Source organism: Amblyomma mixtum, chromosome 3 (genome assembly GCF_055824585.1).
Source record: "Amblyomma mixtum isolate Tamu chromosome 3, ASM5582458v1, whole genome shotgun sequence".
Lineage (NCBI taxonomy): Eukaryota > Metazoa > Arthropoda > Arachnida > Ixodida > Ixodidae > Amblyomma > Amblyomma mixtum.
In genome coordinates, this window is record NC_143014.1 from 332,476,604 (window position 1) to 332,494,757 (window position 18,154).

The following is an 18,154-nucleotide window of genomic DNA, read 5'->3' on the forward strand; positions in this document are numbered from 1 at the left end:
CACGCACACTGCTCGCCGCTCGTAGTTTTCTCGTCCACTGTCTTGGTTGTTCTCAGCTTCGTTGACAAACGGCCACTAAAAACACCGAAGCACAAATAAAGAGGCGCGCACACGTGCAAGGGCTTACTTCCGTGCGACTTCCAAGGGGAAGGGACACTCGCCACTCCGGTAGGAAAATTTATTTTGTGTGTTTTTATGGGGTTCAGAGCCCCAAAACGACTCAGGTTATGAGGAACGGAGTAGTACAGAGCTCCGGATAATGTCGACCACCTGGGTCTCTTTACCGGGCACTGACCTCGCACAGTACACGGGCGCTGTTGTCATTTGAGGCCCAGCCAGAGGTGACAGGCGAGCCAGGCAGGCGCCACCGGGCTGCGTTGACCAAAGGCGCTGGTTTTCGGAGAAGACGCAAGGGACGCTGGTGTGGGGGCGCCTCTGGAGACTGCGTCGCCGTGAACAAAAGATGCTAATCTCCTTTGCCGAAGATTCTGATAGCGGCGCTTCTACCGCACTGCGCTCTCCCGTGGATCGGAGGCACAGCGAGCGGCGGCGGCGCCAACTGATCGCCCGCTTGCCCATGAGCAGCCCGACAAAGCGGGGGTGGACACGGCTGATTTGTCTTTCCCTCCTGAAGAATTCATCGGTGGCCGGCATAACGAAGGCGAAAACAAGATGCACTGTGCACTGTCTGCCTCCGTGTCGCTATCTGTCTAGAGATCAAAGAAACAGGCACCCATTTCAAGACGGCTTGAAACACATGCTCGCCGGTGCCGCTGTATGTCTGCAACAGGTCGGCCTTCAACAGAGCTAACGATGGCGTGGTTTGAAAACGGCATAAAGACGCGTGCCCGGACGCGGCATTTCGCAGATGTGACCCAAAGCGTGGAAGCGGAGCTGCTTTTACCCTTTTGGCTGAGCCCACCACGGCTCCTGGCGTGCGGCCATCACTCACGGTTCGAGGGAGTGATTTTCCAGGGGGGTGCAGCCGCCCCCCCCTTGCCCCCCCCCCCCTCCGGACGCCCATGTTTTTAAGTGTAATTGTGGAAATCCTGACGTCTCAAAAATATTTTTAAGTTTAATTGTTGAAATCATGACATCTCGCGCTGACTTTCTACTCCCAAAGGCAATATTGAAAATTGTACAAAGTGACATTTTACACGGCACTTGCAATTAAAACTTGCCAAGAAAATTTTGTAGAGCTAAACTAGCCGGCTTAGCGCAAGTTTCCAGCAGGTAAGGTCGGTCTGGCACATGTATGCAACGAGGACGGTAGCGCTGGCCGAAGCATGTATACAGACCTGTTGTGCACACGACGAGCCAACCCGGCACACAAATAGCTACTTGGATTTGCTTTTCCGTTTCGCGCACATTTAGCCACTTGGCTTTGCCACTCTCTCCTAGCATGTTTTGCTACTTGGCTTTGGCCTGTTTGTTTCGAGCACGTTTAGGTACTTGGCTTGGTCTCTCTGTTTCGAACTCGTTTGGCCCCTAGGCTTCGCTGGTTTATGAGACAGCACCACCGCTAATAGTGCGGTCTTGCACGTTCACCATATGTATAAACACGCCTTTGACTTTCCCCTCGGAATGGAGAATGTCCACTTCCCCCGGGGTAAAGCATCCCAATGCGCACACTCTCCGCGAGCATCGATCGTGGTCTCCTCTTCTTTGCACTTCATCAAGCGGCATTGAAACTCCACAGCTGACTCCTTGTGACATTCGCAAGCCTCGTGCGGCTGGTGCAGCTGTTACCACCGTGTTTAGCGATCCTCCTCTTCCCCTCGTTCAACTACCGCTCTAGCCTCTCCATCTCCGCTGTCTCCGCGACGAGCGAGCCGCAGGAGCCTGGGGAAGCCGCGGCACCACTTTCTCTCTTTCTCTTCGACCTTCCTGCCTACCCCACGGCGCGGTTATACCGTATTGGTGGCATCCTACAGGAGGATGGGTCTGCCTTGTTGCAAAGAGGAAGACATCCTCGTCCGGCGCGGTGTTCCTCCTCCGACATCCAGGCATTCCGAAGCTTGCTCCGATTTCTCACCGATTCCGCTCGGCTCACCAGCGCCCACTTCTAAGGTGTCGGAACTCTTACCACATTGTTATTTTAATTTTTTTTTCACTTTTTGCTTGTTTTGTTTTTCTTGTTTTAAATCTACACGAAGATTAGTTCCCACCCGTACCTTCATTCTCCTCCCGCGCAGACCGGGTGCGTCAGGCGCGTTTCACAGGCTGTGATTAGAACGATAATATTAGGCGTAATGGGTGACGCAGCAGTGCGATTTTCGGTCAGTGCTTTCAGTTGCAACGCGTAACCACCAAATTCGGCCGCAGGGACATGCAAGACTGCTTGGTGTTCGCATTGGCAACCCATGATTAAACCCGACAGAAACGCTCCAACGGAATGTGTTGATGATGTTATGACCAGCGTACTCTTAGATGCAAGTCAAAATTTCGTACGTTTTTATTAGAATAAACAGTTTGGTTCCGCCGCAGCAACAGCTTCCACGTCACCCCACGTCGCACGCCGTATTCCTTTGCATCCCGAAGTTTTCGTGGGCGAGCAGAAAAAATTTTGGTGTTTGTTCCGATTAAGAAGCTGTTAAAGAACGTGCAAAAATTATTAGGACAGGAAGTACATTGGTTTTTAAGAGAGAATGTCCAGTATACTAGACACTGGGATTCATTTCTTACACTAGGAGTAGCACAGTTTCATCTGCACTGGAGGAATTCTCGCTACTTCCTTCGCTATGAAGCACAGACTCTGGCTGGAATTTTTACGCTTTGTCGCCTGAGTACGAATTTACATCAAGGTCTGACTCGCCTCCAATTCAAAGTTTTGGAATTTCCTCATAGTGACCGTCTTTTCTGCCAATAAAACAACCAGATGGTGCCCAAAATCATGTTACGTGCACTACAAGTCCACCTCAGGCTGTTTCTACAAAAACGTTGGGAGTTGTGTAATTTGGTATGAAAAATTTTTTAAACTCAAACCTAACCCGCTTGCACGGCGATTTGAGCAATACGCACCAATTGAATCCTAGTGACCAGTACGCGTGACATAAAAGATTATCGTCATGCGAAAACACTGCTCATAACTAGGGCTAACTATAGACTACATTATTTCAAGTGGAGGTTAGTTAACTCGCACAAATTTACTTGTTTGAACTGCATGAAGAGATAACTTTAAAAGAAGTCCAATGCGAAACAATGCTTGGACTTTTGGAGGTCAATGCCTGCCTTTTTGAGGTGCCTCCACAGCCAAGTTATTTCGACGAAAAGTGCCTTCTCAGATTTTAATTATGGAAGGCTGCGAGTTTCGGAAATTAACCCTTCAGTTCATTCCGAGCTAAATAAGGCACTTCGGCAAGCGCAGCGTGCCCGCCACGCTCTCCCCCTTCCTCCTCCTCTGCGGGAGCTGCACCCACTTGGGCTTTGCACCCGGCTACGGACACAACCCCCGTCGTGACGCCGCTGAGCACACAGTCTGCAGCGCGGCACCGCAACACGACTGGGGCAAGGTACTGCTGAGCACAACGCACGCTTCGTCTTCCTACTGTTGAAAACAGCGCCAGCAAGTCTTAAATAAGGTGTGGGTGCGGGCTAGTTTGTCATCGATAGTGAACGTAAAGCGGGGTAGACACAGGGACGTAAGAAAGGCGACGAAGCTTGTAAAGAGGGGGCATCGTGCAAATCTGCCTTTCGAATGTCCTCAGAGAGTCTTGCCCCACTTGATTAACGACAGATTCTCGAGGCAGATTATTTTTTATTTATTCCAAAATACTGCAGGCCAGCGTTGGCCCAAGCAGGAGGGGCATAAGATAACACAAATTACAACACCACGTGAAAACATTTCATGTGACACACAGCAAAAATGGAACTTAAAAGATGAACATAGCAACGATAAAGAGAAATACATGCTTAAAATTGAATACAGGAGAGGCACTTCCTTTTTACTGAAGCAAAAATGTTTTTAGTGCCTGTTCTACGTCAGGAGAGTTAAAAATCGATTCAGGGAGTGCGTTCCAATCTGCTATTGTTTGAGGGAAGAAACTGTGCTTAAATGAGTTCGTTTTAGCAAAAAGAGGCTGTAAGGAGTGCTCCCTAGCATGGCGGGTCCTTCGAGCAGTGGAATGCTTGATGAATGAAGGGGGAGAAATGTTAAGCTTTCCTGAGATAATTTTATGAAGGAAAGAAATACGGTTAAGTTTTCTGCGTGTACGAAGCAATGGAATGCTATTGTCTTTCATGAGCTGTGTTGGGGAGTCAGACCTTCTATATTTATTAAAAATGAAACGTACTGCCTTCCTTTGGATGAGCTCTAGTTGATAAATATGTTTCTTGGTGTGCGGGTCCCAAATTTCAGAAGAGTACTCAAGTTTGGACCTGACAAAAGTTTTGTAAGCCAGAAGCTTAATACCTCTAGGAGTGTGTTTTAATTTGCGTCTCAAGAAACACAGCTGAGAAAAAGCGGCTGAACAGATCTCAGAAATATGAGTATCCCAGGTTAATCGGTTGTTAAGAGTAATTCCTAGATACTTGTACTGTGAGACCTCTCGGATATGACTGTGGTGAAGGCAATATTGGTAATTACTAACATTTTTTTTTCTCGTAACTTGGAGAAGCGCACTCTTATCAATGTTTAAATCCATGTCCCATGCTTCACACCAGTGACATATTTTAAGCAAAGAATCTTGAAGCAATTGATGATCTGCAATTGAGGTTATTTCTTTGTATACAGCGCAGTCATCCGCGAACAACCTTATTGACACAGACGGAAGAATGGTGTCTATTAAATCATTTATATATATTAAAACAACAAAGGTCCTAACACACTGCCCTGAGGAACACCGGAAGTAACAGGAAGCGATTCAGAAAGAGTACCATTCACATCAACACACTGAGTTCTACCGCTTAAGTAAGCTCTGACCCATTCAATAAGATACAACGGAATACCAAGTAACTGCAGTTTATAAAGGAGCTTTGCATGTGGTACCTTATCAAAAGCTTTCGCCATATCCAAAAAAAGAACATCGATCTGTCCCGAGTTGTCCAGCATTCTAAGAAAATCATCAATAGTAGTAACTAGTTGAGTGATGGTCGACGTTCCCTTCCTGAATCCGTGCTGAAAAGGTGACAGAATGTTTCTTTCATTTAAAAAGTCAATTATAAAGTGGGCCACGATGTGCTCTAGAACCTTACAGGATGTAGAGATAATTGAGACCGGTCGGTAACTTGTCACGAGTAACTTGTCACCTTTTTTTATGAATCGGCACAACACGAGCCTTCTTCCAATCTTCTGGCAACTCACTGGTTTGTAAAGATAAAGTGAATAGTTTAGCCAAATGCTCCAAGATCTGGAGCGCGTAAAGCTTTAAAAAGGCATTTGGAATGTCGTCTAGACCATGGCTCTTCCGAATATTTATTTTACGCAGCAAAGAGAGAACCCCTTCTGTAGAAATAACGGGAACTTCGTTAGGATCGAAGGATTGTTTGGGTGCATCAACAACCATATCTGAAGGTCTCCCGAAAACACTTTGAAAGTACCTGTTAAAGAGTTCAGCTATTTCCTATATATCAGTGACGAGGTTCCCATCCTCAGTTCTAATTTCTTTGAAGGTTTCCTTTTGTTGACCAAGGTATCGCCAAAATTTGCGCGGATCTGTTCTTATGAAAGAAGGAAGGGTGACCTTAAAGTAATGGGATTTGGATGTAGACAGTGCCTGTGCTAATTCACGTTTTAATTTCTGAAAACACTGAGAAGATGAGGAGTGATGTCGCCTAAGACGTTTAAGTCGCCGCTTCATATGAGTAATATCACGACTCACCCAGGGGTTTCGACGCTTGTTTCTAATTTTTCGCCGAGGTACAAAATTTGTGGTAGAAAATAAAATGCCCTTCTTGAGGCGTTCCCATAAGCTATGGGTGTCACATTCGTTGGTACACATCAACACATCATCCAAATAATCAATAATAGAAGTGTCGTCAGAGCGATCAAAATCATGGACATAGGCAACAGACAAATTTCGGGTAATCTTAACGTGATCAGTAGGACAAGAAAAAAACAACATATGGTGATCCGAAATGCCAGGTTCAACTCTTATTTCACCTTTAGAGAACAAATCACTTACAAAAAATAAATCCAACAGAGCATTTTTACGTGTACAGTCACGCACAATTTGGTTCAGGTTTAAGGCTAACATAACGTCCATAATTACATCACTTGAAGCACAGGTCCCATAAGCTAAACTCTCCCAGTCCAAGCCTGGTAGATTGAAATCCCCCGTCATAATCACATTATTTTCACTCTTGGCTAGCAGGTGATCATATAAGCTGTCAAGAAATGCGATTTCAGTACCAGGAGCGCGGTAAACTGCACATAATAAAAAGGTCAAACCCGAACACGACACATTTAAAAATAGACTCTCATGATCAGGAAATTGGTCAGGGACAGTGACACGCAAAAAGGACTTAACCATTACTGCGACACCCCCGCCCCTTGAACCACGATCCCTTCTAAAGATTTGATAGCCAGGGGGAATAATCTCTTCATTACTTATTTTATCATGCAACCATGTTTCTGAAAGAACAAGAATGTGTGGGTCATAAGAAAGTAGTAGTAGTTCAAGGGCGTCAGTTTTGTTCTTAATACTTCTGGCGTTGAGGGACAACACGCGCAGATCATGTGCTTGGGCCTGCAACCGCTATCTATCAGAAGCCTCGCCTCCTCTGATAGGTGCAGGAACACGTGTATTCGATGCATCGTCCCAAACGTAGTAGGTCTTATCAATTCGCAGTTTATCATGCAAAAGGGAAACCTTCCTGCAGCTATCACCTTCATTTTTTGCACTCAGCCAGAGTAATTTGCGCCTTTTAACTGTCTCTGCAGAGTCGAGGGGCTATCCCACCCATCTGTTTTGTGCTGTAGCTGAGGGCATCCTCAAAAAGCTGAAGGATGACATTGACAAGGTGATCAATGAAAAACCAGAAAAGAAAAAGGTTGTAGCCTTGCCATACATCCTATCTTTATCCCATAATCCCATGAAGATTGCTCGGAGCGTGACCGTAAAAGTCATCCTCTCAGCACCTCACAAACTAAGCAGGCTTTGCAGGCTGACGAGCCCTTCGGAAAGTGAGAATGTAGGCTGTCAGACACGACGGGCCAACAAGTATGCCTATTGTGTTGAAGATCGTCTCTAAGATACCGTTGTCATGCGGCCGTTTCTACATGAGCCAGAGCGGCCGATTTTTCTACGAAGGTCTCCGAGAGCATGCCAACAGTGGGCGCCAGATGCGTGGAACGTTTTCAATTCAGTGCCGCGACTGTGACTTCGAGGGAGGCGGCCACTGTGCTCCTGATTTCGCGCATTCTGTAATATTTGAGAGCTATCCAAGGCAGATTACTAGGGAGATACCAGAAGCTATCGAGGTGGACAGGACAGGGAGTGGCTGCGTAAGTGCACCATCAGTCTCACTTCCGAAAAAAAGGAAATTATGTATCTCAGCATTAATCACGGAAATGACTTTCATTTCACATTGTGCGTTATTTGTGGCGGTGTCTTTTTTGTTCCCCTTTAATGGCTATATATATTCGTACCTATCTTTATAATCAAATTTTGTTGGAAGTTTGCACTTGTCCGTCGTCTTTCTTACGACGCTGTGTTTACCGCGTTTTACGTTTGCTCAACAAGTCTCCTGTGGAAGTAGCCAGCCTAACGTATTGAACCACACGGAGAGGATCCATGTGTCATCTGGTTCAAATTGCCGTGTTTTGCGGCGTCGGATGCGGCCGTCTTCGACCAGAAAGACGGCGCGCTGTAGTTCGAGCACGAAAGGGCCCAATTTCCGGTGTCTCCTCACGTGCCGTGCGCCGCCGCGGCGAGCAGGGTCTTCCTCGCGCGTCCGGTGATGACGAACACGAGTGGCCCGCCAGCTGGCAAGGGAACATCACATGCGCTCCTACCGCAGTCTGCGCTGCCTCGACGGCATCCTCCTCACCCTCAAGCTCAAACACGTGACGGGGGCGCGTCCACAAGGGAGAGGAAGTGTTGTGCGCAAAAGTGAACGTTTCAGGCCGCCCCCGCCTCGGTGGGGCCGTGCTACATTACTCGGCAGCGAGTGCGGCCGAGAGACTCTCTGCTCTTGTCGTTGTTCGTTATGCAAATAAACCTAGCCGTGCTATTTCGTCGTCACCCAACTCCTTCGCTCAGCGGCACTCCTGTCTTGGTGGAAAGGGCGTCGTTTTGACCAAGGTCCCGGCGAGCCGCGACACCGGAACCCCCCTGCAACACTGGTTGCCCGCGGTGAGATGAACCGGGTGACATTTGGCTGCATCTGCGGGTGAGTGTTTGATTTTTGCTTTGGATCCTCGAGGCAACAAATTCTGTGTTGATAATTGAACTGCTGGTTGATCCGATGTCTGTATGTCTGTAGCACAGGGGTAGTAGCTCAGAATCACCATGAGCGAGCAAGACCAGCATTTAAATGCAGCAACCACACGCCAGACGAGGTTGTCGGGGACAGGATTATTGTTCTTGGTCGATGAGTTGGGGGTGGATGTGGATGAAAAAGCGATATTATTCAGGCAATCAAGAATTTTTAAACGCAGTATGAGCATGATTTTGAAATTGCTTGTGAAAATATGCAACGCTGGCTGGGTAGAAGACCACGACAGAGCAAGGTTAGACGCAGAAGTGAAGATGTTTTAACTCCAGCTTGAGATGCAGCGAAGGGCAGCCCGCGGTGGGAAAGGCAAGATCTTGTAGAAATGGAGTGAGGCTACTTCTCAGATTGCACCCACAAAGTCTGTGACCGTAGGCGAGTTGTTTAATTGCGACACCACGAAGGACGCGGCAGAGAACGCGTCCCACCGGTGGTTGCTCCAGGGAAAGCCGCAGTATTCGAGACAGTGTTCGAGATAGGCAGCCGTAATGCTGATAGAGAGCATAAAGAGAAGGCGTCTACACGACGCGACTGCGGGGATTCCCCTCCGAGGGAGGTAGGAGTGGCCACGGAGACCGTTGGCTGGATAATCAAGGGGGAAGCCCTTTCAATGGAGTTTTTTTCGGGCGCCGATCCTACATGCCCGCGAAAAGGGACGTTTCCCCAAAGGTGCAGGTTTCAGAAGAAAAACAAAGCGGAACCGTTCAGTCAGTATGAATCAAAGCAGCTGCGAGTACAGGCGTCACTACAGCATCCGTGAAAAAGACAGAGGTGTGGCTAAATCGGCGAAGCTGGCTCATGAACACAGTGATCTCTGGTGGCAAGCAGGCGGAAGAGGATTACGTTGAGGGGAGCGAACTGCACAACTCGCGGGAAGCTGAAGGTCCGTCTTTCAGCTGTGTGAGGTTGACCCTCTGCTTTGAAGCCAAAGATGCCAGTTTTGAATCGGAGGAAGGTTCACGGCGTGCGACGGAAAAACTAGCAGCTAGTTTGGTCAGAGGACACAGTCTGAGCAGTCTAGACGGAGAAAAGGAAAAGGGTAATAGGCGAAGGGTAAACAGAAAAATCAATTCATTTGTGCTCACAGCTGCTGATGTGAGCAAAGAACGGAAGGCGGTAGAGCCAGAAATATTCCCGCGGTGCGCAACGGTAACTCGCGGACAAAGTTTCTGGCCAAGCGACAGGCTATGTGGTTCAAAAATTGACCGCGATGGCGGGAAATTAAAGGCGAATTTTCCAGGCACAACAGGTCAGACGGCCCTGAAAATCCGTCATTCCGCGACAAGAATCAAGAGAAAGACGCGTGTGCGGGTTTCTTTTTTTTTTTTTTTTGTCGCAAGCAGCCAGACATGACGGCAAGCGAAAAGTCGGACTCGAAGCGGAAGGGGGCGCGGGACAGTATCAGTTGCGGTCCGTTGTCGACCAGCAATTATCGGCTTCGTAAGCGCTGCCAAGGACCTCTCCTCTTGTCGAAAGGGTGGAAAGGCGGTAGCGAAGGCGAAGGGCGGGTTGGCTGCCTCTCCCAAAGCCCCGGTAGCTGAAAAGGTGGTCAGTCCGCGACCCCGAGGCGCGCGGCAGAGAAGGTCATTCTTTGAGAGCGGCAGAGGGAAACTACCTTTGTCAAAGGCAATGCCTCTGCTTGTCCATTTCAGGTAGCAGATTTCGTTTTGTTATTTCATGTAACGTTACTAAATAAAGGCTAGGATTAAATTGAGTTTGCCTTCGCTTCTCAATTTCAGCACAGGAAAATTACATGCATGGGCGTGTCAAACTTGGTCCAAATACCAATGGCTTGTTGCTTAGTAAAGCCGAGTGTTGAGCAACTCGGCGAACGTTCATGATGTAAAAAATAGCGCGAAGGAATCATGAAAAACTGATAGGACGACGCAGACAAGTGCTATCTTAGCGCCTGTCTACGTTGACCTGTCCGTCCTTCGTATTTCCGTCAGTATTAGGGAAATCTTAGAATTGGAAAGACAATTAAGAACGAACTAATGAAGATACGTTAATCAAACTTCTACACTGCACTAGTATATCATCCTCCCCATGTGGTAAAAATATTGATGTTGTGCGCCCCGATGCCCGGCAGATATTTGTGCCCAAAATAACCGTCTTGCTATATTTAAAAGGCCGCCGATCACATAAAATTCAACGAACGCACATTCTGAAAAGTGAAGTACTAGATTAATGTCCATTGTATATTTAGACGGAACGGAACTGCCCTAATTTAAGTAGTTTCTTCAGAAAAGTGCTCTACAGTAGGCCTTGTCAACGAAACTACCGAATATTATGCCTCTTGCGCAGTTGTTAATACAGTTACACTGTAGCGGTGTGCATGAACTGACAGAGTGCACATTGAGCTTCCAGACGATGCTTACAATAGGCTGTTTGAACAAGAACAACACGCACAATGCCCGCGCGGACAATGCCTAAAAGGCAGCATTCGTGCTGCCGGAGTGGGACCCTTGCTTGCGGCAGTGTAGGTGAGGCCTTGCGGAAAGAAAAAAAGAGAGAAGTGCCTGTGCTTGATAGTGGTCTGAACAGTTTTCTTCTGAAGGGTCTCAGTGCCCATTTGCATACTCACGTTTGTCGTCGCGTGATTAGTTTGTCGATCGTATTGTATTGTATTGTAAGATTAAGCGAATGAAATGGGGCTGCAGAAATGTGTGAACAATAGTTGTAGCAGTGTTATGTATGGATGATTTTTACGAGTTGCAGAATACACGCATTTAGTTAGGGAAGAATTGTGCCAGTACGCGAATGAGTGCAGATTTACAAAAGAAGCTGGAGCTTCCAAGAGCGTGGTCACGTTATTGGGTGGTTGAGTACCATAGACAGTGATAATGGACGACGGAAAAGCAGATAGGGTCATCCAGTAACACACTGAACTAATTCGGTCCCCCCCCCCCCCCCCCCCCTCGATATCTGCGTCGATTTCTTCGGGCCTTACATGGGGGCAGGTCTAACAGAAGTAAATACAGCATCGACAGAGCACTGGTTTTGACGCTTGGAACCCTCGGCAGACGGATGCTGCGTTTAAGCACGTTTTAGAATACATGTAGTACACTTAGCCATGGCCGGACTGGAGAGGCGGCTGCGCGCGGGGGCTGTTAACTGTCTGCCGTCGCTGCACGATTGTGGCGCGGTCGCCCGATGACTCGTAGGGTGCCTGGATGCCCACCCTAGCCCCTCTTCCGCGGGCGGAGCGGCCGCCTGCGTGGCAATGTTGTTGTTAGTGACTATTTGTTGGTAATAAGAAAATAAAAAATGAAGGAACAGATGTTGCTAGCCGCGGCATTTGCCATCGAAGCCTGAAGTACCTGAGCTGTGGCCAGCGGGAATAAAATGACAGGGAGAAGGAAGGAAAGGGGGAGCGACAGAAGAAAGGAAAGGGGTAGGGCGGCAATATACACTATGTTCAAACACAGGGTATTGAAATAACGGGGGAAGCGCCTTGACGCTTTTGCTGTGGGACCGCGCTTTTGGCGCACTGAGACTAGGCTTGAAACTATGAAGGCTGCTATGCGAAATGCCGCAGGCTTGCACATGTTTTGTGCTTTCACTAAGTTGTGTTTTTTTAATCATTTCCTAGCTGAGATATGACGACTATTCAAGTTTGGTAACACACGGAGCACCCTACGATCATTTCTGCCGCTATTCGTATATTAGGGCACCACGCCATAATATATATACGATATGCATGCCACGAGGCATGCTGGCAGCGACGGCCTTTGTTCTTTCTTGCTGAACAGCAGAGAACAGGCTGAAAACTCCGGAACAAAATGACGGCAAATTGGTTCGGAGTAACATGGTACATGACAGGCTTTTCCAACTTACCACTCAGTACCAGTAAATGAACTCGGAACCTAAATCTTTTTGGAGCACCGAAAAATAAGACAACCATGCTCCACGTCGTCAAGGAAAATGCGTCTGCAGAGGTTAATGGCAGGAAACGTTGATGTACAGTATCCGCACTATTTAAGTCAGTAGCCTGTGCACATTATTGCACTTATCCCCACTTATTATTTCGCGATAGCCCAGCTTCCCGGGACATGTCCGTTTAGTTCGGCAGACTGCCACCACGGGCCGCTTCACCCCTCTCTCTTTTTCTTTTCCCCGTTCCTGCCTCGCATAGCCGCGCGCGGGCAGACGGGAGGGAACAACGCTGCTTGGCTGGTTGGGCGGTCGGGGTAACCTTTGTTCGGATTACCTTCAAATCTGTGGGAGGAAGTATCCATGCGGCGTGAAGACCTTTCTGCGTCTGACGAACGCATGCTGAGTAGTCGGATATTCAGAGAGGCGCCTAGTGGGAAAAGAAAGAGGGGACGGAAAAGGCAAAATGGTTGACGGGCCTGTTCTGAAGTCGCTTGAGAGGGCGAGGATGCTTTCCGTGATTATTTTCGACGAGGTTGCAAAAGGCGCCATCAGGATGTAGAGAAAAGCTACATACCGGAAGAAACATGACACAGTCATGTCTCTCCGGCACTGTGTTTTTCGCTACGCACGAGCTGCGCTACGCTACCCATAAGCACGCGCATGCACAAACGCAGACGCACGAACGAAGGCTGGAGCACCGAAAGCACACGTAGGGTGCGTCTGCACACCTGCGCCGTGTGCGGTCGCTGATTGAGCAAACATCGCACTTGTAATGTGCGCTGAATTTTGAGAAAATGACTATAATCGCAAAATCAAGAAAGAAGAATTTAAGAGAAATATTATTAGCCTTCTTTACGGTGACAACAACTAAGGAATACGTGAGCACGCTGTGTCCCTTATCTACCTAGTAAAATTTTGGCAACAGAAATTAGAGAGGCTAAACCTTCGACTTGCGGCAAGAAATCTCCCGAAAAAATACAAATAAATTTCAAGTTTTGTCTTGCTTCAGACTTGTAAGGGCGTAACCATAAAAACGTGTGGCGTTGTAAAAGCTCGGCTAAACCATAAGTCATCTGTGCATGTCTCTCGGAGTCATTTATACTTGCAAGAATTAGCGCTCTACGCTGAGCGGTAGGAAGCGACTGCATCATTCTCAGCGAATTCTCAAGTTTCAGCGAACGCAAATGGACAACGAGTGTACTTTTGACAAAACTGACCTGAAATCGACTGTCGCTTCATTAGAGTACGCGCATGCACTGAACGGGAGGCGACGGTGGCACCTACACTGCCGTTGAATGTTTCAGGCGGCCAGCATCAGTCGTCACCAGTGCCGCTTGAGGATAACAAATAAGGCCGTATAAACGAATGCAAAAAGTCATCGAACATGCTTCTGGACAAAGTGAGTCAAAATGAAGAATTCTTCTCATCGGAGAAAGCAAAGACGATTAGCGAGAAGCGCCGGTCCTACGCGATGTCAGCAACCCGGCTGTCAAGTGTTTCTCAGGCGCGCGGTCGCATCGGCGCTTCCTGCAGAGTTGTCGCACTGTGTAAACAAGCGAGGGTACAACCGGAACAAAAATGAGATTATTTAAGGTAACTAATGCGCAGCCTGCGTTTCGTCTCATGCAAATGAGCACTAGTAGTTTGTACACAACGATGTAAACAAGATTACTGGAGCGCAGTGGTCCTCATCGCTGCATTCCTGCAGGGGCAAATTTCGCGCTTATGCGGCAAATGTTCAGAGGTGCACTATGATCTTCAATCACTCATTTAGCGTGTACACAAGATATTTGCTAAAAAATAAGCAAAAAAGCGAGCGACACACATAATTACTACATATCCGAAATTATTGTCTTTGGCTTTGCCACTGACAAGTCGCAGTTAGAACAGTGGGGGCCCTAAATGGGGGGGGGGGGGGGTGTCGCCTCTCCCCCAGAGCCTTTGCACATCTTCCCAAACGTCCGTTTTCGGGCTCTCATAGGGCGACATGTGATTTTTGACATAGACGAAAAAGCTTTCCAGTTCTATGATGCATTAGTCCCCTACTTTCTACTTTCATCGTGTTGGCGGCTGTCTTATTTCACACAGTTGTATGTTCTACACGTTCGTAGTTAAACGAGCACAATTCGTATTGATTGTCGAGGTATCGTGGTCCTGCCGCGCCCCCACCGTTATCTTGCATTGGCGCCGGCGCGGCGACGACGGTGGCGGCGGTGCCATTCACCCGTGGTAGGGGGGGCAGCAACCTCGTCGTGGCGGCAAGGAGCCGCCCGTTCATGCCCTTATCCCACCTCGGGAGATAGCGACGCCAGCGAGGGGATCATCCTTTTGCTGGCTTGACAAGGAGCGCCTACCAGCCGCCTTGTCAGAGGGGACCGAGAGCGGAACAAAGCCCGTTCCCCGAACTAAGCAATGAAGGCCGCTAATCCCGCTTGTGAAACGCCAGGGCAGGTGTTTTGGCAATCCTGGACACGCCGTGGCGGGATATCTCAGCCGACGACCTGTTTTCCCGTGTTAACTAAATGAATATTGCTCACATAACCGTTAACATTCAAAGCATGAGATATGGTATCGCATCTTTAAAGTTTATCATTAATTTTTCAACAAAAAAGCACACAGGAATTGTTCTACAAATAAAATGGAAAGAAAATTTTTTTTCTATTTTTTTTTTCTTTTTTAGTATACGGAAGTCCTCCGCCTCCCCTAGAACCAATCTCTGGGACCGCCACTGAGTTAGACTATTTGTTTTTTTTTCTGCCTTTTACTGCCTGATTTTGTTGTTATTTCCACCGGATCCGTGAATTGTAATGATGATTGTTCTTTCTTGCCTTACTCGACTGCAATTGTGTATGCATTTTTGTAACTTTTATTGTTTCAGTGAATTTGATTGTCTTTTTTCCCTTCTTTTTGACAAGCTAATTCCATGCTCTATTCAGTCTCGAAGAGTGGAATTTCATTGATCAAGGTGTATTATGTACTGTATTGTATTTTTTTTAAACAAGCAATGCCACTGCACCACTGTCTAGTGCTTGGGGCCTGCGTCTCTGTCAAGCTGTCATTTATGAGTGCTTTTACTGCCGGCCTCCTGAGCTATGTATCGTGTATGATACGAATAAAGGCATTATTATTGTTATTAAAATCAACATCCACAAAATCAAAGCAGTCCGGCGTTGCTGTGGGCGGGGCGAAGCGATGGATCTTGGTCAGTGCGGGTAGTGCGGGTTCCAGTTTCGGAGGCATCCGAAAATCTCGAATGTCGTTGTGGAGCTCCGTAGGTTCGAGTGTATCTTAGCCGAATGCTGTTAAAAAATTCGTGTTGCAGCATAGGGCGGCAGTCGACTCGAATAACATTCGGTTGGAAGGCATTCGAAATGCCTGTGTAGCAGGGGCATTTCACGGATCGTGATGCTTTTTGTAGTTAACGTTTATTCAGATGTGGAAATAAATCTGAAAGTTAACTCAGAGTAATTAGTTTTGCGAAAATATGTATTTTCTAGGTGTTTACGCGAAAGCAAATTAATTCCTCAAAGGGCCTCACCCGTTTGACGTCACGCTCTTTGTAGACCAGGAGAATTCTCATTTTTATTGCCCATCCTGACAAGTATTCCTAGTTTTCATTCTTTTAACAGTCGCAACGTAGTATTTGTATTGGCGCGGGCAGGACACTTTAGTTGTCCCTTACTTGTATGTCCCTTGACATCCTCCGCGCCGCCGCTGTGGCTCTGTAGTTATGGCGCAAGGCTGCTGACTCGAAAGACGCGGGTTCGGTCCCAGCCGCGGCGGCCGAACTTTGACGTAGGCGAAATTTTAGAGGCCCTTGTACTGTGCGATGTCAGCGCACGTTAAAGAAACCCAGGTGGTCGAAATTCTGGAGCACTTCTCTACGGCGTCCATCGTTGCGTGAGTCGCTTTGCGACGTTCATCCCCTATAAGCCAAATCAATCTTTTGACCTGGCGTTTCGCGATCGATTTTTTATTCGTTTTCATTGCATTTTGATCAGAAAGGTGTATCGTCAAAGAAAGATGTGTGCGATAACGCAATTGCCACGCTGACTAATCCTCTTATCTGAGTTTTACAGGTCCACCCAGCGCCTCCCCCTCCGTCGCAGCCCCTTCAAAGCCTTTGTTCATTACACCCCCCCCCCCCCACGTCCACTATAGCAGCTTAACGAATCAAGATTCACCTCCCTCTCCTTCCTGACACGCATCCCCTCTCACACCACTTTCCTTCCCCCCCCCCGGGGCCTTCCTCCTCGGAGTGAAGGCCCTATTTAATCCCTGCCAATGATGAACGTTTTGCCCAGACGAAGACAAGTCTTCTTGTAGAAACGTTGGCTCAAGCAACCTGAGGTTTTCCCCTCCCTTGTTCATTTTGTGATCGCCAAGGACCATCTACCACACCCTCTCTCTACCATGATCTCCTACAGTGGTAATTTAGAATAATTTATTTTAAAAAATGATTACAGCACAGCTTCATGAGTACAGACGCAAACGCTGCTCAAAGGAAGCCCTCAAACCAATGGAGTCAGCCGAATAACATGACATCGCAGCTAATCATGTTAAGCCTCTTGGTTAAGCCTCTTGTACTTGCCAGCTCGCAGTAGTGTAACTGTTGGAGGGGCTGGGAGATTAACCGTGACGCCATGACTATCGGCCGACGCCATTTGCTGGAGGGTCTGCTTTGATTTGGTTTATTGGTTTATTGGGGTTTAACGTCCCAAAGCAACTCAGGCTATGAGAGACGCCGTAGTGAAGGGCTCCGGAAATTTCGATCACCTGGGGTTCTTTAACGTGCACTGACATCGCACAGTACACGGGCCTCTAGAATTTCGCCTTCATCGAAACTCAGCCGCCGCGGCCGGGCTTTGTCGGGCTTTTGCCGCTGAATTTTTGAGCTGTATCCGGCTGTATGCAATCTCCCGACTGGCAGCGTAGCAAAATGCTACAGCTGCTATATTTACCATTTATATCTACCATTATAAACTGCTTTCTTGCCGAAGCCCTATAAAGGCGCTTTTTCGTAGGACAGAAGTCGACAAAATTAAATTCACCACTTCGCAAAAAATGAAACAAAGTTGGTGGTATCTTGTGGTATCCTTAAAAGAGAAGTTTGGTACATCAAAAGCGTAGTCTCATTTCTGGAGTCATATCGCGCAGACAGGATCCCGGCCATACATCGTGCATGCAAATGACAGAAGTCTGAATGAAAGAACACCGAAAAGAAGCCGCCTACAGCTGTTCTAACAAATGTGCGAATAGTTACAATGCGTCAAATTGTTCATTGATACTAATATATTTTCGAGGTATTGTAACCATGGTTACAATACAATACAACCATGGTTACAAAGTGCTGCAGCACTTTTTATAAAATCGATTGAAAGGGAAAAAAAGGTTCTTTCATTGGCACAGATATAATTTCTAGCTCTTGTAACGAGCGCTCTTTATTAAGATCGGTTGACAAAAAAAAGTTCCGAACAAAGGCTACAACCCCAAGTCCAAACCCCAGTCACCATATTCGCTAATTTGAGAGCATCACAGATATGCAGCGGCAGTTGACCTTGTAACCAGAGACCACCTGTTTCTAGACTTATAATTCTCTATGATACCCGACGACATGTACTAAGTGAACAGGTTAAGAATGTCTATGAGTAAAGCTCTATCAACCTTCTTACATCAGCATTAGGAGAATAAACGCAAACACTTACATCCGAGAATATTTTTAATGCTGGCCGTTTGACTGCCGCTACGCTCTTCCAAATTAACAAGAATATCCAAATTCAAACGAGCTTGCTCTCATAGTCTATTCTATCATGATCACATACGCAAATAAACTTTTTGAAGAATA

At 47.4% G+C, this 18,154-nt stretch overlaps 1 long non-coding RNA gene across 2 annotated transcripts in view; it reads left to right on the forward strand.

Annotated features, from left to right (window-relative positions):
• Positions 1-8,057: 8,057 nt before the first annotated feature.
• LOC149355971 (uncharacterized) overlaps positions 8,058-18,154 on the forward strand; it is a 133,405-nt gene continuing 123,308 nt past the window's right edge. For both annotated transcript variants that reach the window (XR_016291597.1, XR_016291599.1), the window contains exon 1: positions 8,058-8,331. This is a non-coding gene — a long non-coding RNA (uncharacterized LOC149355971). The remainder of the gene's footprint in view (positions 8,332-18,154) is intronic.